At 43.5% G+C, this 15,332-nt stretch overlaps 1 pseudogene; it reads right to left on the reverse strand.

Moving 5' to 3' along the window:
- The window catches only part of LOC106609298 (transformation/transcription domain-associated protein-like), a 176,633-nt pseudogene that overhangs the window by 59,709 nt on the left and 101,592 nt on the right, over positions 1–15,332 (reverse strand).

Genomic DNA, 15,332 nt, shown 5'->3' on the forward strand with positions numbered 1-15,332 from the left:
TTGAGCAGTGTATATAGACTTGTTTTTCTACTGTATGTTTGTTTACTCCATTTGTAACTCCATGTGTTGTTGTTGTAACGCGGGTCGTATAAAGGGGACCAAGGCACAGCGTGTAGAGTGCTCTTATTTACTTTTAATGAATATACTTAAACAAAACAACAAAACTACTGACAACAGTTCCGTCAAGTGACATACAGAAAACAACTACCCACAAAACCCAGGAAGAAAAACCCCTACTTAAATATGATCTCCAATCAGAGGCAACAAGGATCAGCTGCCTCCAATTAGAGATCAACCCAAACAATCCCAACATAGAAATAGAAAAACTAGAACTACCCAAAACACCCCCTGTCACGCCCTGACCTACTCTACTATAGAAAATGACATCTTACTAGGGTCAGGACGTGACAGTTGTATGTGTCGAACTGCTTTGCTTTATCTTGGCCAAATCGCAGTTGTATATGAGAACTTGTTCTCAACTTGCCTACCTGGTTAAATAAAGGTGAAATATATATATATTTTTAAAGTGGCTGTTGTTTAAATTCAACTTAATTTATAAACAAAACTGACTTCATAAACAAGCGGCAGCTGGTTATTTAGAGCGGTAGGGCCGAAAAATGTTGGTAGTGTCATACGAAACAGTACTACGCTATTCTAAAATGTTGGTACCAAACTGTATGTATCATGATGTTTTGCAACCGTCATATTACCGTGGTACTGGCATAGCACACACACACGATTTACCTCTGTTGTAGCGTTCCCTCTGCTCTATCTTGAGCGTCAGGTAGAGGGTGTGGATGGGGAAGTAGACTGCCTGGGGGTACACTCGTCCCACCTAGCAGATAACAGTCATGGGCAGGGGGAGGGGTTCACACTCAGATTACCTTTCAAAGAAGAACCTACCCTCAGGGTTCACAGTGAAGCACAGATGAGAGGAGTGTACACGGCAGAGAATAACAAATAATATCAAACATTGATCCCCTGGATGAAAGCAGCTCTGTAATGTGTAATGGAGATGGAGTTATGATATGAAACCATGGAGGGTGATGTCAGGTTAAAACAGACCTGGGGCTACATTTAGAGGAGGAAGTTGCCTTGACCTACCCTTCTACTGCAGTCACTGAGCTAATGTCAGCTTTATATATATTTTTTTACGCAAACTAACTATGCACTCCCTAATCTACATTTCTACAGACGTAATCACGACTCCTCACAAAACCGGACACGTGTTGACACAACAAGCACTCCATGGTATAGACAGGATGGATGCAACAGTGTGACAGATAGACAGCCATTGGTGAGAGCTCTGCACCTCTCACTACGAGGGAGATACTCTGCTAGACACTGATAGAGTGACAGTGAGGCCTTGATGACAGAGAGACAGAGACAAGTTGGTTGAGCCCAGACCACAGTTCTTCTCTGGCCTCATTAGACTGACACCCTACACCCCTGTTAGCATACCCTGTTGATAGAGGGGTGAGGAGTAGCCTGTAGTCGTAAAGAGACACCTCTCTAACCCTGGCTCAATACAGAGGACTACAGAGGGTGGGCTGTAATGGATGGAAGGATGGATAGGAGATGGAAGGGAGGTGGGGTGGAGGAATGGAGCTTACTACAAAGCTCTACGCAGATGCAGGACTTGGAGTGTTGCAATGTTGCTTTTTGTCACAAAAAGGCCGGGACCTTTTAATACACTCCGGCATACCTACCTACTTTTTTTACTAAGTGAAAATTGAGGCACGCCGTATCATGATAAACCAGAGCTGTGGGGGCAGTGTTGTGGCATGGTTCCTTCATCTGATCTATAGACAATATAGGCTATTAATCAAAGTTGCCTATTTTGCATTGATAACCAAATATAATCTCAGCGGCTGGTAGAACCTGCTGTAAACATTTTATTTATTTAACCTTTATTTTACTAGGCAAGTCAGTTAAAACCTGTTAGGGCTAGGGGGCAGTATTTGCACGGCTGGATAAAAAAAATGTACCCGATTTAATCTGGTTACTAATCCTACCCAGTAACTAGAATATGCATATACTTATTATATATGGATAGAAAACACCCTAAAGTTTCTAAAACTGTTTGAATGGTGTCTGTGAGTATAACAGAACTCATTTGGCAGGCAAAACCCTGAGACATTTTCTGACAGGAAGTGGATACCTGATGTGTTGTATTACCTTTAAACCTATGCCATTGAAAAACACAGGGGCTGAGGAATATTTTGGCACTTCCTATTGCTTCCACTAGATGTCACCAGCCTTTACAAAGTGTTTTGAGTCTTCTGGAGGGAGATCTGACCGAACAAGAGCCATGGAACGATGATGGCCCATTAGACACCTGGCGCGCGAGTTCATGTTGGGTACCCTCGTTCCAATACGTTATAAAAGAGAATGCATTCGTCCACCTTGAATATTATTCATGTTCTGGTTAAAAAAGGCCCTAATGATTTATGCTATACAACGTTTGACATGTTTGAACGAACGTAAATATATTTTTTTCCCCTCGTTCATGAAGTGAAGTCCGGCGGGCTTAGATCATGTGCTAACAAGACGGAGATTTTTGGACATAAATGATGAGCTTTTTTGAACAAAACTACATTCGTTATGGACCTGTGATACCTGGAAGTGACATCTGATGAAGAGAATCAAAGGTAATGGATTATTTACATAGTATTTTCGATTTTAGATCTCCCCAACATGACGGCTAGTCTATATCGTAACGCGTATTTTTCTGGGCGCAGTGCTCAGATTATTGCAAAGTGTGATTTCCCAGTAAGGTTATTTTTAAATCTGGCAAGTTGATTGCGTTCAAGAGATGTAAATCTATAATTCTTTAAATGACAATATAATATTTTACCAATGTTTTCTAATTTTAATTATTTAATTTGTGGTGCTGACTTGACTGCCGGTTATTGGAGGGAAACGATTTCCTCAACATCAATGCCATAGTAAAACGCTGTTTTTGGATATAAATATGAACTTGATAGAACTAAAAATGCATGCATTGTCTAACATAATGTCCTAGGAGTGTCATCTGATGGAGATTGTAAAAGGTTAGTGCATCATTTTAGCTGGTTTTATGGTTTTGGTGACCCTGTCTTTGAATCGACAAAACATTACACACAACTCTTGTAAATGTACTGTCCTAACATACTCTAAATTTATGCTTTCGCCGTAAAACCTTTTTGAAATCGTAAAACGTGGTTAGATTAAGGAGATGTTTATCTTTCAAAGGGTGTAAAATAGTTGTATGTTTGAAAAATTTGAATTTTGACATTTATTTGGATTCAAATTTGCCGCTCTTGAAATGCACCTGCTGTTGATGGAGTGCACCACGGGTGGGACGCTTGCGTCCCACCTAGCCCATAGAGGTTAAGAACAAATTCTTATTGACAATGACGGCCTACCAAAAGGCAAATGTCTTCCTGTGGGGATGGGGGCAGGGATTAAAAATAAAAATAAATGAAATAAAAATATAGGACAAAACACACATCACGACAAGAGAGACAACACAACACCACATAAAGAGAGACCTAAGACAACAACATAGCATGGCATCAACACATGATAACACGCATGGTAGCAACACAACATGACAACAACATGGTAGCAACACAACATGGCAGCAACACAACATGGTAGCACCATAAAACAGGGAAACAAACATTATGGGCACAGACAAAAGCACAAAGAGCTAGAAGGTAGAGACAAAAATACATCACGCAAAGCAGCCACAACTGTCAGTAAAAGTGTCCATGATTGAGTAATTGAATGAAGAGATTCAAATAAAACTGTCCAGTTTGAGTGTTTGTTGTAGCTCGTTCCAGTCGCTAGCTGCAGCAAATTGAAAAGAGGAGCGACTCAGGGATGTGTGTGCTTTGGGGACCTTTAACAGAATGTGACTGGCAGAACGGGTGTTGTATGTGGAGGATGAGGGCTGCAGTAGATATCTCAGATAGGGGGGAGTGAGGCCTACTAGGGATTTATAAATAGCCATCAACCTTGTGACGGGTATACAGAGATGACCAGTTTACAGAGGAGTATAGAGTGCTGTGATGTGTCCTAGATTTGGTGGCAAATCTGATGGCCGAATGTTAAAGAACATCTAGCTGCTCGAGAGCACGCTTACCTGCCGATCTATGAATTACGTCTCCATTATCTAGCATGGGTAGGATGGTCATCTGAATCAGGGCTAGTTTGGCAGCTGGGGTGAAAGAGGAGAGATTACGATACAGGAAACCAAGTCTAGATTTAACTTTAGCCTGCAGCTTTGATATGTGCTGAGAGAAGGACCGTGTACCGTCTAGCCATACTCCCAAGTACTTGTATGAGGTGACTACCTCAAGCTCTAAACCCTCAGGTAGTAATCGCATTCTTCTTACCAAACCACATTACCTTTGTTTTGGAGGTGTTCAGAACAAGGTTAAGGGCAGAGAAAGCTTGTTGGACACTAAGAAAGCTTTGTTGTGGAGCGTTTAACACAAAAACCGGGGAGGGGCCAGCTGAGTATAAGACTGTATCATCTGCATATAAATGGATGAGAGAGCTTCCAACTGCCTGAGCTATGTAGTTGATGTAAAATGAGAAGAGCAATGGAACCAAGGGCAATGGTGACATCATTGATTACCTTTAAGGTTGCAGTGACACATCCATAACCGGAGTGGAAACCAGATTGCATACCAGAGAGAATACTATAGACATCAAGAAAGCCAGTCAATTGATTATTGACAAGTTGTTCCAACACTTTTGATAAACAAGGCAAAATAGAAATAGGCCTATAACAGTTTTATTTTTATATTTCACCTTTATTTAAAACCAGGTAGGCCAGTTGAGAATAAGTTCTCCTTTACAACTGCGACTTGGCCAAGATAAAGCAAATCAGTGCGACACAAACAACAACACAGAGTTACACATGGAATAAATAAACGTACGGTCAATTACACAATAGAAAAAAATCTATATACAGTGTGTGCAAATGGCGTGAGGAGGTAAGGCAATAAATAGGCCATAGTAGCGAAGTAATTACAATTTAGCACATTTACAATGGAGTGATAGATGGGCAGATGATGTGCAAGTAGAAATACTGGTGTGCAAAAGAGCAAAAAAGTGAATAAAAACAATATGGGGATGAGGTAGGTAGATTGGATGGGCTATTTACACATGGGCTGTGTAAAGCTGCAGCGATCGGTAAGCTGCTCAGATAGCTGTTGTTTAAAGTTAGTAAGGGAGATATAAGTCTCCACCTTCAGCGATTTTTGCAATTCATTCCAGTCATTGGCAGCAGAGAACTGGAAGGAAAGGAGGCCAAAGGAGGTGTTGGCTTTGGGGATGACCATTGAAATATACCTGCTGGAGTGCGTGCTACGGGTGGGTGTTGTTATAGTGACCAGTGAGCTGAAATAAGGCGGCGCTTTAACTAGCCAAGACTTATAGATGACCTGGAGCCAGTGGGTCTGGTGACGAATATGTAGCAAGGGCCAGCCGACGAGAGCATGCAGGTTGCAGTGGTGGGTGGTATAATGGGCTTCGGTGACAAAACGGATGGCACTGTGATAGACTGCACTTAGTTTGCTGAGAAGAGTGTTGGAGGCTATTTTGTAAATGACATGGCCAAAGTCAAGGATCGGTAGGATAGTCAGTTTTACGAGGGTATGTTTGGCGACGTGAGTGAAGGAGGCTTTGTTGCGAAATAGGAAGCCGATTCTAGATTTAATTTTGGATTGGAGATGTTTAATATGAGTCTGGAAGGAGAGTTTACAGTCTAGCCAGACACCTAGGTATTTGTAGTTGTCCACATATTCTAAGTCAGAACCATCCAGAGTAGTGATGCTAGTCGGGCGGGTGCGGGCAGCGATCTGTTGAAAAGCATGCATTTTGTTTTACTAGCGTTTAAGAGCAGTTGGAGGCCACGGAAGGAGAGTTGTATGGCATTGAAGCTCGTTTGGAGGTTTGTTAACACAGTGTCCAATGAAGGGCCAGATGTATACAGAATGGTGTCGTCTGCGTAGAGGTGGATCAGGGAATCACCCACAGCAAGAGCGACATCGTTGATATACACAGAGAAAAGAGTTGGCCGGCGAATTGAACCCTGTGGTACCCCCATAGAGACTGCCAGAGGTCCGGACAACAGGCCCTCCGATTTGACACACTGAACTCTATCTGAGAAGTAGTTGGTGAACCAGGCGAGGCAGTCATTTGAGAAACCAAGGCTGTTGAATCTGCTGATAAGAATACGGTGATTGACAGAGTCAGAAGCCTTGGCCAGGTCGATGAAGACGGCTGCACAGTACTGTCTTTTATCGATGGCGGTTATGATATCGTTTAGGACCTTGAGCATGGCTGAGGTGCACCCGTGACCAGCTCGGATACCGGATTGCACAGCGGAGAAGGTACAGTGGGATTAGAAATGGTCAGTTATCTGTTTGTTAACCTCTATGGGCTAGGTGGGACGCTAGCGTGCCACCCGTGGTGCACTCCATCAACAGCAGGTGCATTTCAAGAGCGGCAAATTTGAATCCAAATAAATGTCAAAATTCAAATTTTTCAAACATACAACTATTTTACACCCTTTGAAAGATAAACATCTCCTTAATCTAACCACGTTTTACGATTTCAAAAAGGTTTTACGGCGAAAGCATAAATTTAGAGTATGTTAGGACAGTACATTTACAAGAGTTGTGTGTAATGTTTTGTCGATTCAAAGACAGGGTCACCAAAACCATAAAACCAGCTAAAATGATGCACTAACCTTTTACAATCTCCATCAGATGACACTCCTAGGACATTATGTTAGACAATGCATGCATTTTTAGTTCTATCAAGTTCATATTTATATCCAAAAACAGCGTTTTACTATGGCATTGATGTTGAGGAAATCATTTCCCTCCAATAACCGGCAGTCAAGTCAGCGTCACAAATTAAATAATTAAAATTAGAAAACATTGGTAAAATATTATATTGTCATTTAAAGAATTATAGATTTACATCTCTTGAACGCAATCAACTTGCCAGATTTAAAAATAACCTTACTGGGAAATCACACTTTGCAATAATCTGAGCACTGCGCCCAGAAAAATACGGCGTTGCGATACAGACTAGACGTCATGTTGGGGAGATCTAAAATCGAAAATACTATGTAAATAATCCATTACCTTTGATTCTCTTCATCAGATGTCACTTCCAGGTATCACAGGTCCATAACGAATGTAGTTTTGTTCAAGAAAGCTCATCATTTATGTCCAAAAATCTCCGTCTTGTTAGCACATGATCTAAGCCAGCCGGACTTCTCGTCATGAACGAGGGGAAAAAATATATTTACGTTCGTTCAAACATGTCAAACGTTGTATAGCATAAATCATTAGGGCATTTTTTAACCAGAACATGAATAATATTCAAGGTGGACGAATGCATACTCTTTTATAACGTATTGGAACGAGGGTACCCAACATGAACTCGCGCGCCAGGTGTCTAATGGGACATCATCGTTCCATGGCTCTTGTTCGGTCAGATCTCCCTCCAGAAGACTCAAAACACTTTGTAAAGGCTGGTGACATCTAGTGGAAGCAATAGGAAGTGCCAAAATATTCCTCAGCCCCTGTGCTTTTCAATGGGATAGGTTTAAAGGTAATACAACACATCAGGTATCCACTTCCTGTCAGAAAATGTCTCGGGGTTTTGCCTGCCAAATGAGTTCTGTTATACTCACAGACACCATTCAAACAGTTTTAGAAACTTTATAGTGTTTTCTATCCATATATAATAAGTATATGCATATTCTAGTTACTGGGTAGGATTAGTAACCAGATTAAATCGGGTAAAAAATTTTATCCAGACGTGCAAATGCTGCCCCCTAGCCCTAACAGGTTAACTTTAGAAAGGCAAGGCAGGATGGATAAAGGTCTGTAACAGTTTGGGTCTAGAGTGTCACCCCTTTGAAGAGCGGGATGACCGCAGCAGCTTTCCAATCTTCAGGGATCTCGGACGATACGAAAGAGAAGTTGACAAGCTGGTAATAGGTTTTGCAACAATGGCCGCAGAACATTTTAGAAAGAGAGGGTCCAGATTGTCTAGCCCAGCTGATTTGTACAGGTCCTGGTTTTGCAGCTCTTTCAGAACATCTGCTATCTGGATTTCGGTGAAGGAGAAGCTGGGGAGGCTTTGGCAAGTAGCTGCAGGGGGTGCGGAGCTGTTCGGGTAGCCAGGAGGAAAGCATGGCCAGCTGGAGAGAAATGATTATTGAAGTTCTCGATTATCGTGGGTTTATCTGTGGTGACAGTGTTTCCTAGCCTCAGAGAAGTGGGCACTTATTCTACATGGACTTTACAGTGTCCCAAAACTTTTTGGAGTTAGAGCTACAGGATGCAAATTTCTGTTTGAAAAAGATAGCCTTTGCATTCCTAACTGACTGCGTGTATTGGTTCCTGACATCCCTGAAAAGTTGCATATCGCGGCGGCTATTCAATGCTTGCGCAGTCCACCACAGGATGTTTTTGTGCTGGTCAAGGGCAGTCAGGTCTGGAGTGAACCAAGGGCTATATCTGTTCTTAGTTCTACATTTTTTGAAAGGAGCATGCTTATTTAAGATGGTGAGGAAATTACTTTTAATGAATGACCAGGCATCCTCTACTGACGGGATGAGGTAAATATCCTCCCAGGATACCTGGGCCAGGTTGATTAGAAAGGCCTGCTCGCTGAAGTGTTTCAGGGAGCGTTTGACAGTGATGAGGGGTGGTCGTTTGACCGCGGACCCATAGCGGATGCAGGCAATGAGGCAGTGATCGCTGAGATCCTGATTGAAAACAGCAGAGTTGTATTTGGAGGGCAAGTTGGTCAGGATAATATCTATGAGGTTGCCCATGTTTATGGATTTGGGGTTGTGCCTGGTGGGTTCCTTGACCATTTGTGTGAGATTGAAGGCATCTAGCTTAGATTGTAGGACTGCCGGGGTGTTAAGCATATCCCAGTTTAGGTCACCTAACAGAACAAACTCTGAAGACAGATGGTGGGCAATCAATTGACATATGGTGTCCAGGGCACAGCTGTGAGCTGAGGTGGGTATATAACAGGTTGCAACAGTGAGAGACTTATTTCTGGAGAGATGAATTTTTTTAATTAGAAGGTTGAACTGTTTGGGCATAGACCTGGAAAGTATGACAGAACTTTGCAGGCTATCTCTGCAGTAGATTGCAACTCCTCCCCCTTTGGCAGTTCTATCTTGACGAAAAATGTTGTAGTTGGGGATGGAAATCTCCGAATTTTTGGTGGCCTTCCTAAGCCAGGATTCAGACACGGCAATTACATCAGGGTTGGTGGAGTGTGCTAAAGCAGTGAGTAAAACAAACTTAGGGAGAAGGCTTCTGATGCATGAAACCAAGGCTTTTACGGTTACAGAAGTCAACAAATGAGAGCGCCTGGGGACACGCAGGGCCTGGGTTAACCTCCACATCACCCGAAGAACAGAGGAGGAGTAGGATGAGGGTATGGCTAAAGGCTTTCAAAACTGGTTGTCTAGTGCGTTGGGGACAGAGAATAAAAGGAGCAGATTTCTGGGCATGGTAGGATAGATTCAGGGCATAATGTACAGACAGGGGTATGGTAGGGTACGGGTACAGTGGAGGTAAACCTAGGCATTGAGTGACGATAAGAGAGGTTGCATCTCTGTACACACTAGTTATGCTGGGTGAGGTCACCGCATGTGTGGGATGTGGGACAAAAGAGGTATCTGAGTGGGACTAGGGGCTCTGCAGTCAACTAAAACAATGATAACTATCCTAAACAACAGTATACAAGGCATACTAACATCAGAGAGAGACATAAAGCAAGGCATAAAGCAATCACAGGTGTTGATTGGGAGAGCTAGCTAAGACAACAACGGATAAAACAACAACAGCTAATCAGCTAAGACAACAACAACAGGTAAAATGGCGATGAATGGGCAGAGAGGGTCAGTTAACTACACACAGGGCCTGAGTTTGAGGCTGGGGCCGACAGATAAACAAAAATAAACAAAATGGAGTACCGTGATTAATGAACACTCCAGCAGGCATCAGCTATGTAGGCAAGTGATCATAGGGTCCAGTGAACAGCAATAGACGAAACAGGGAAGCCGCTAGGTAGTCGTTACTATGCTAGCAAGCGGGAGACACGGTGTTAAAAAAAAAAAAGTTAGCAGGCCAGGGCTAGTAGAAGCGTCTGCTCCGACGTCGGGCAAAGGCCGGTTGAGGGCACAATGGATGGAATTACGTCGGCAGACCAGTCGTGATGGAACGACGGGGCTCCGTGTCGACAAAGGGTCCAGGCCAGTTGACAAAATAGGTATTGTAACTGGAGTCATTTCGATTGCTAGCCTGGCTCGCGGCTAACTGGTGCTAGCTTTGGGACAAGGGCATTAGCCATTATAGCCACTCGGTAGCAGCTAGCTAGCAGTGATGATCCGATGCAAAGGTCCAGAGCTTACGGCAAGAATCTTGTGGTGTAGTGGATTCTAGTTGTGTAAGTGAAGAGTCCGGGAGGCATCAGCTGTGTAGCCGAGTGATCATAGGGTCCACTGAGCAGGCCGGGAGGTGGGCCTGGCTTAAGGCTAGCTTCGGGGCTGGGCCACTCGGTGGCAGCTAGCTAGCTGTGATGATCAGGAGTAATGGTCCAGGGATAACGGCAGGAATCCGGTGTTGTAGTGGAGTAAAACAGTCCGATACTGGCAGGCTGGCAAGTATTATCCAGGCTGAAGGCGACTGGTGTCTGTGCAAAAGGTAATGGCCACTAGCAGTGGCTAACAATGACTTAATAGCTAGTAGCTAATTAGCTGGTTAGCTTCTGATGGCTAGCTTCTGATGGAGATTCTGGCTATAAGGTCTAAAAATAGCAGATCCATATCACATTGGGTGAGGTGGGTTGCCAGAAGGTATATTTAATTTAAAAATGGAAAAAGAGATTGAAAATATATTGAACTATATACAAAAAAGATGAGAAATTAAAAATGTACACGGGAGAAGAACAAACAACATCTGCACTGCAACGCCATCTTGGATCAGCTTGATCTCCCCCTTTAAATAAAGGACTAACCGTGACTGCCTTCCAAGCAATAGGAACCTCCCCCAAAGAGGAGAGACAGGTTAAGAAGGACTAACCGTGACTGCCTTCCAAGCAATGGGAACCTCCCCAAGAGAAGAGACAGGTTAAGAAGGTCAGAGATAGGATTGGTGATTATAGGGGCAGCAACCTTAAAGAAGAAAGGGTCTATACCATCTGACCCAGATTATTTTGGGGGGTAAAGTTTAAGGAGCTCCTTTAGCACATTGGACTCAGTGACCGCCTGCAGGGAGAAACTTTGTAGCGGGGCAGGGGAAAAAGATGGAGGAGTATCGGGGCTAGTCGCATTAGAAGGGGTGGGAGATGAGGAAATGTTATACCCCTACCTACATGTACAGTACATATTACCTCAATTACCTCGTACCCCTGCACATTGACTCGGTACCAGTACTCCTTGTATATAGCCTCGTTATTACTTCAACTACCTCGTACCCTGACTCGGTACTAGTACTCCCTGTACATTCTTGTTATTACCTCAACTACCTTGTACCCCTGTACCAGTACTCCTTGTATATAGCCTCGTTATACCTCAACTACCTCGTACCCCAGTACCAGTACTCCTTGCATATAGCCTAGTTATTACCTCAACTACCTCATACCCCAGTACAGTACTCCTTGTATATAGCCTTGTTATTACCACACTACCTCGTACCAGTGCTCAGGATCCTCGTTATTACCTCACTACCTCGTACCCCAGTACCAGTACTCTAGAGCCTCGTTATAACCTCACTATCTCATACCCCAGTACCAGTACTCTAGAGCCTCGTTATTACCTCACTACCTCGTACCCCAGTACCAGTACTCTGGAGCCTCATTATTACCTCAACTACCTCGTACCACAGTACCAGTACTCTACAGCCTCGTTATTGTTATTGTGTTACTATTTCCTTTTTAATTGTATTTTTTGTTATTTGCAAAAGAAAAAATCTCACTTTTTAACTCTGCATTGTTGGGAAAGGGCTCATAAGTAAACATTTCATGGTAAAGTCTACACCTGTTGTGATGAATACATTTTGATTTGATCTAGCTAGCCATGTGCTGTTTATTTTTAGCTGATATGGGAATGTATACACAAGCAGCATATCAAACTGGGAAAATGTTTTATGTTACACCAGCAAGTATAATAATATTTGCCAGAGATGTGGGAAGCTAAAAAGGCTAGGTAGCTTGCTATATTTTTATCCAGGGTGAAACCATCTAGCTAGGCTGTCAGCTAGCTACTACAAGTAAGGGAAGGCGACTCTTCCTTGCTTTCACAAAATGAAAAGACAAACATTTTAAAACATTGCCATCATGTTAACAAAAGGTGTCCGCTAATCCAAAAATCCCACTACACCCACGTGCACACACTCACGTAGATCGATGGAGTGAAGCTTGTAGTAACCTTAAGTGGCAGATTAAAGATGAAAGGAGGAAGAAGGAGAGAAGGAAGAAGGAGAGGAAGTTGAGATCAGGCGATGAAGGATGTCATATTTTGGAGGGGGTGAGGAGGAGGGGTGTTAGATTGTCTAAAGGAATGTTAACGCTGTGATTCATCTCTCCTCTGCCCCTCAGGGCTAACCTTCATTAATATTTCACTGTCCATTTTTAAAACATCCCGTCGTGCACCTGAATCCCGCGGAGAAACACTAAATTATTCAGCATCGCTGAGATAAAGGCTTCCATCCATTAAAAAGGTGCTTTGCTGCTTTTTTTATTTTACAGAAAGACACTCAACCTTTTACCCTTCACTTATCAAAGGGCGAGGAGGGATGAGGAGGGGGGAAAGGCCTCACCCATTCACTCCCCAAATACCAAACGCCAAAAGACATTCAAAAACCTCTCCTTGATGTCTCTCCACTCATGTAATAGGTAAAGGGAGTGCTGGATCAAAAAAAGGTTGAGGAAGCCTGATTTAACAACTAACAAAGCCATATTTCTATTCCATTAAGCACTTGACGTGGGATTGACTTACTATCCTTAATATGGTGTGCTACAGACAGATTCTGAGATCAGATAGATACTAACTGACATCTAACCCTAACTGGCATCCAAACTTACTTAGGTGGTGTGCTGCCAATTAGGCCTTACAACTACTCTCTCGACTCTTTGCTCTCCCTTCTCTCACACTCTCTGTTCTCTCTCTCTTCATTCCCTACTACTCCTCCTCCCTCCTTCTCTCCCATTTCCCGCTCTACCGGCTGGATGAGGGGTGTTTGACGTAGCCAACAATTCTTTGAAGTTCACGCCACTTTAAATAATACTTAATTAACGGAAAGCAAATTAGTCACCTACTTTAATTGGCAGCTCTGTTCCTGCACTGCAGATGCATTTGATATTAACTTAATAATCATTCCTTCCATAAATCATTTGAAAAGGCTCACTGGAGAGAGGGGAAGAGGGGGAAGCCAATAAATGAGAGGAGAGGAATATGAATGGTTAATTTCATAAATCCAAAGTGCTGGAGAGAGGCCACTGGCACTGATTGCTGTTAATCTATCTTTATTAGGCTGACATGGCGGCACTCTTATGCGCACACACACCCCTTTCCCCTCAGCCACGGACACAGACACACATGGACAGATACATATGGGGGGAAAAAAACACATTTAAGAGTGATGAGGAGGGGAGGGCTGATTGCTTGTGGTACAGGAAGGTCCACAGCTTGCCCGTACCTGGTACAAAAAAGTTGAGAAAGTTGAGAAACACTATATATGGAAGAGTGCTTTGGTCCTCCTCGTTTTGTTTTGTAAATTAACCAATGAACCCCTTTGCCAAAGACTACCCATCTACAAAGATCTATTATTGTGTACCCTAACAACACTTACCTTCCTTTTTATACTGTAGATTTCTAATTCTAATGGGGTGTGCTGTAGACAGATGGGCTTATTCTATGGACATGAGGTGGCCACAGGCATATAATTATATATTAGAACTTAATTCAATAGGATCTCTGTGGGTACAGGTGTCTTGTGGGTGGTCACAGGTATGCTGTAGTAGACAGATTGACGTACCTGGCTGATGAGGTTGAGCAGGGGTTTGCCCTATGACCCCACCAGGAAGTTCAGGAGCTGTGGTATCCATGCCAACCACTGAATGGGCGGCACCCCGATGCAGTACTTGTCCACAGCATCCGCCAGGATGTTCTTGTCATGGAAACTCAGCAGCCAAGGCACCTGGGGATGGAGGGATGAAAAAGGGCAGGAGAGAGAGATAGAGAGGGGGGTGAGAATAGTGACACCGTTAGAGGGAGGTTGTCATCAACATTTCAATGGTAACTAAAGGGCTTAATTGCCTGTAGTATCATCACCGGACCATCTCTGCAGCTAAGATCAGTGGCACACATGCACAGTGAGAGGGAAAGGGGGAGGTTGCTTTCCTGGCAAGCTCTAGGCACTTTGAGAGGGGGAGGAGTAGAGAGAGGGGTCACTGAGGTGAACTCCCTCCTGGGAGGGACTGTTGATGGAGACATAAACCCCCCCAGCCCCTCCACCCTCCTGGCCCTCTACCCCTTTCAATCAGCCAGCCAGGCCACACAGCTTATGTATGATTACTGATAACGCTACCAGGACCAGACCCAGAGTGCGTCCCAAATGGGACACTATTCTCTATATAGTGCACTACTTTTGACAGTTAACCAAAAACAGTTAACTACATAGGGAATAGGGTGCCATTTGGGACACAACGCAGTTACCATGCCCCAGCCAGCCATCTCATCTCTTCATACAATATCAAGGGCAACAGACTCCCCTATCTTTGTGTGTGAGTGCATTGTTTAATGTTCATCCACAGAAACGCCAACCCATAGGAAATGGAATGGCCTGTGATTATTTCTGTGAAAGATGATTACAGTATTTGTGTGACAGACAATATCACAGCACACACTGGAGAGGGAGAGACTGTTGTCCTGTTACTCTTTCAATTTTAATACAGGCCATCTTCATCTTATTGACACCCTATTGTCCATTTAGTGCATTATATGCTGTTGTCCAGTTCCACCATCACCGAATGAAGATCAACTACAGTATCTTATCTGGACATACACTACATGACCAAAAGTTTGTGGACACCTGCTCGTCGAATATCTAATTCCAAAATCATGGTCATTAATATGGAGTTGGTCCCCTCTTTGCTGCTATAACAGCCTCCACTCTTCTGGGAAGGCTTTCCACTAGATGTTGGAACAATGCTTCGGAGACTTGCTACCATTCAGCCACAAGAGCATTAGTGAGGTCGGGCACTAATATTGGGCGATTAGGCCTGGC

Source organism: Salmo salar, chromosome ssa01, assembly GCF_905237065.1.
Source record: "Salmo salar chromosome ssa01, Ssal_v3.1, whole genome shotgun sequence".
NCBI classification, from domain to species: domain Eukaryota; kingdom Metazoa; phylum Chordata; class Actinopteri; order Salmoniformes; family Salmonidae; genus Salmo; species Salmo salar.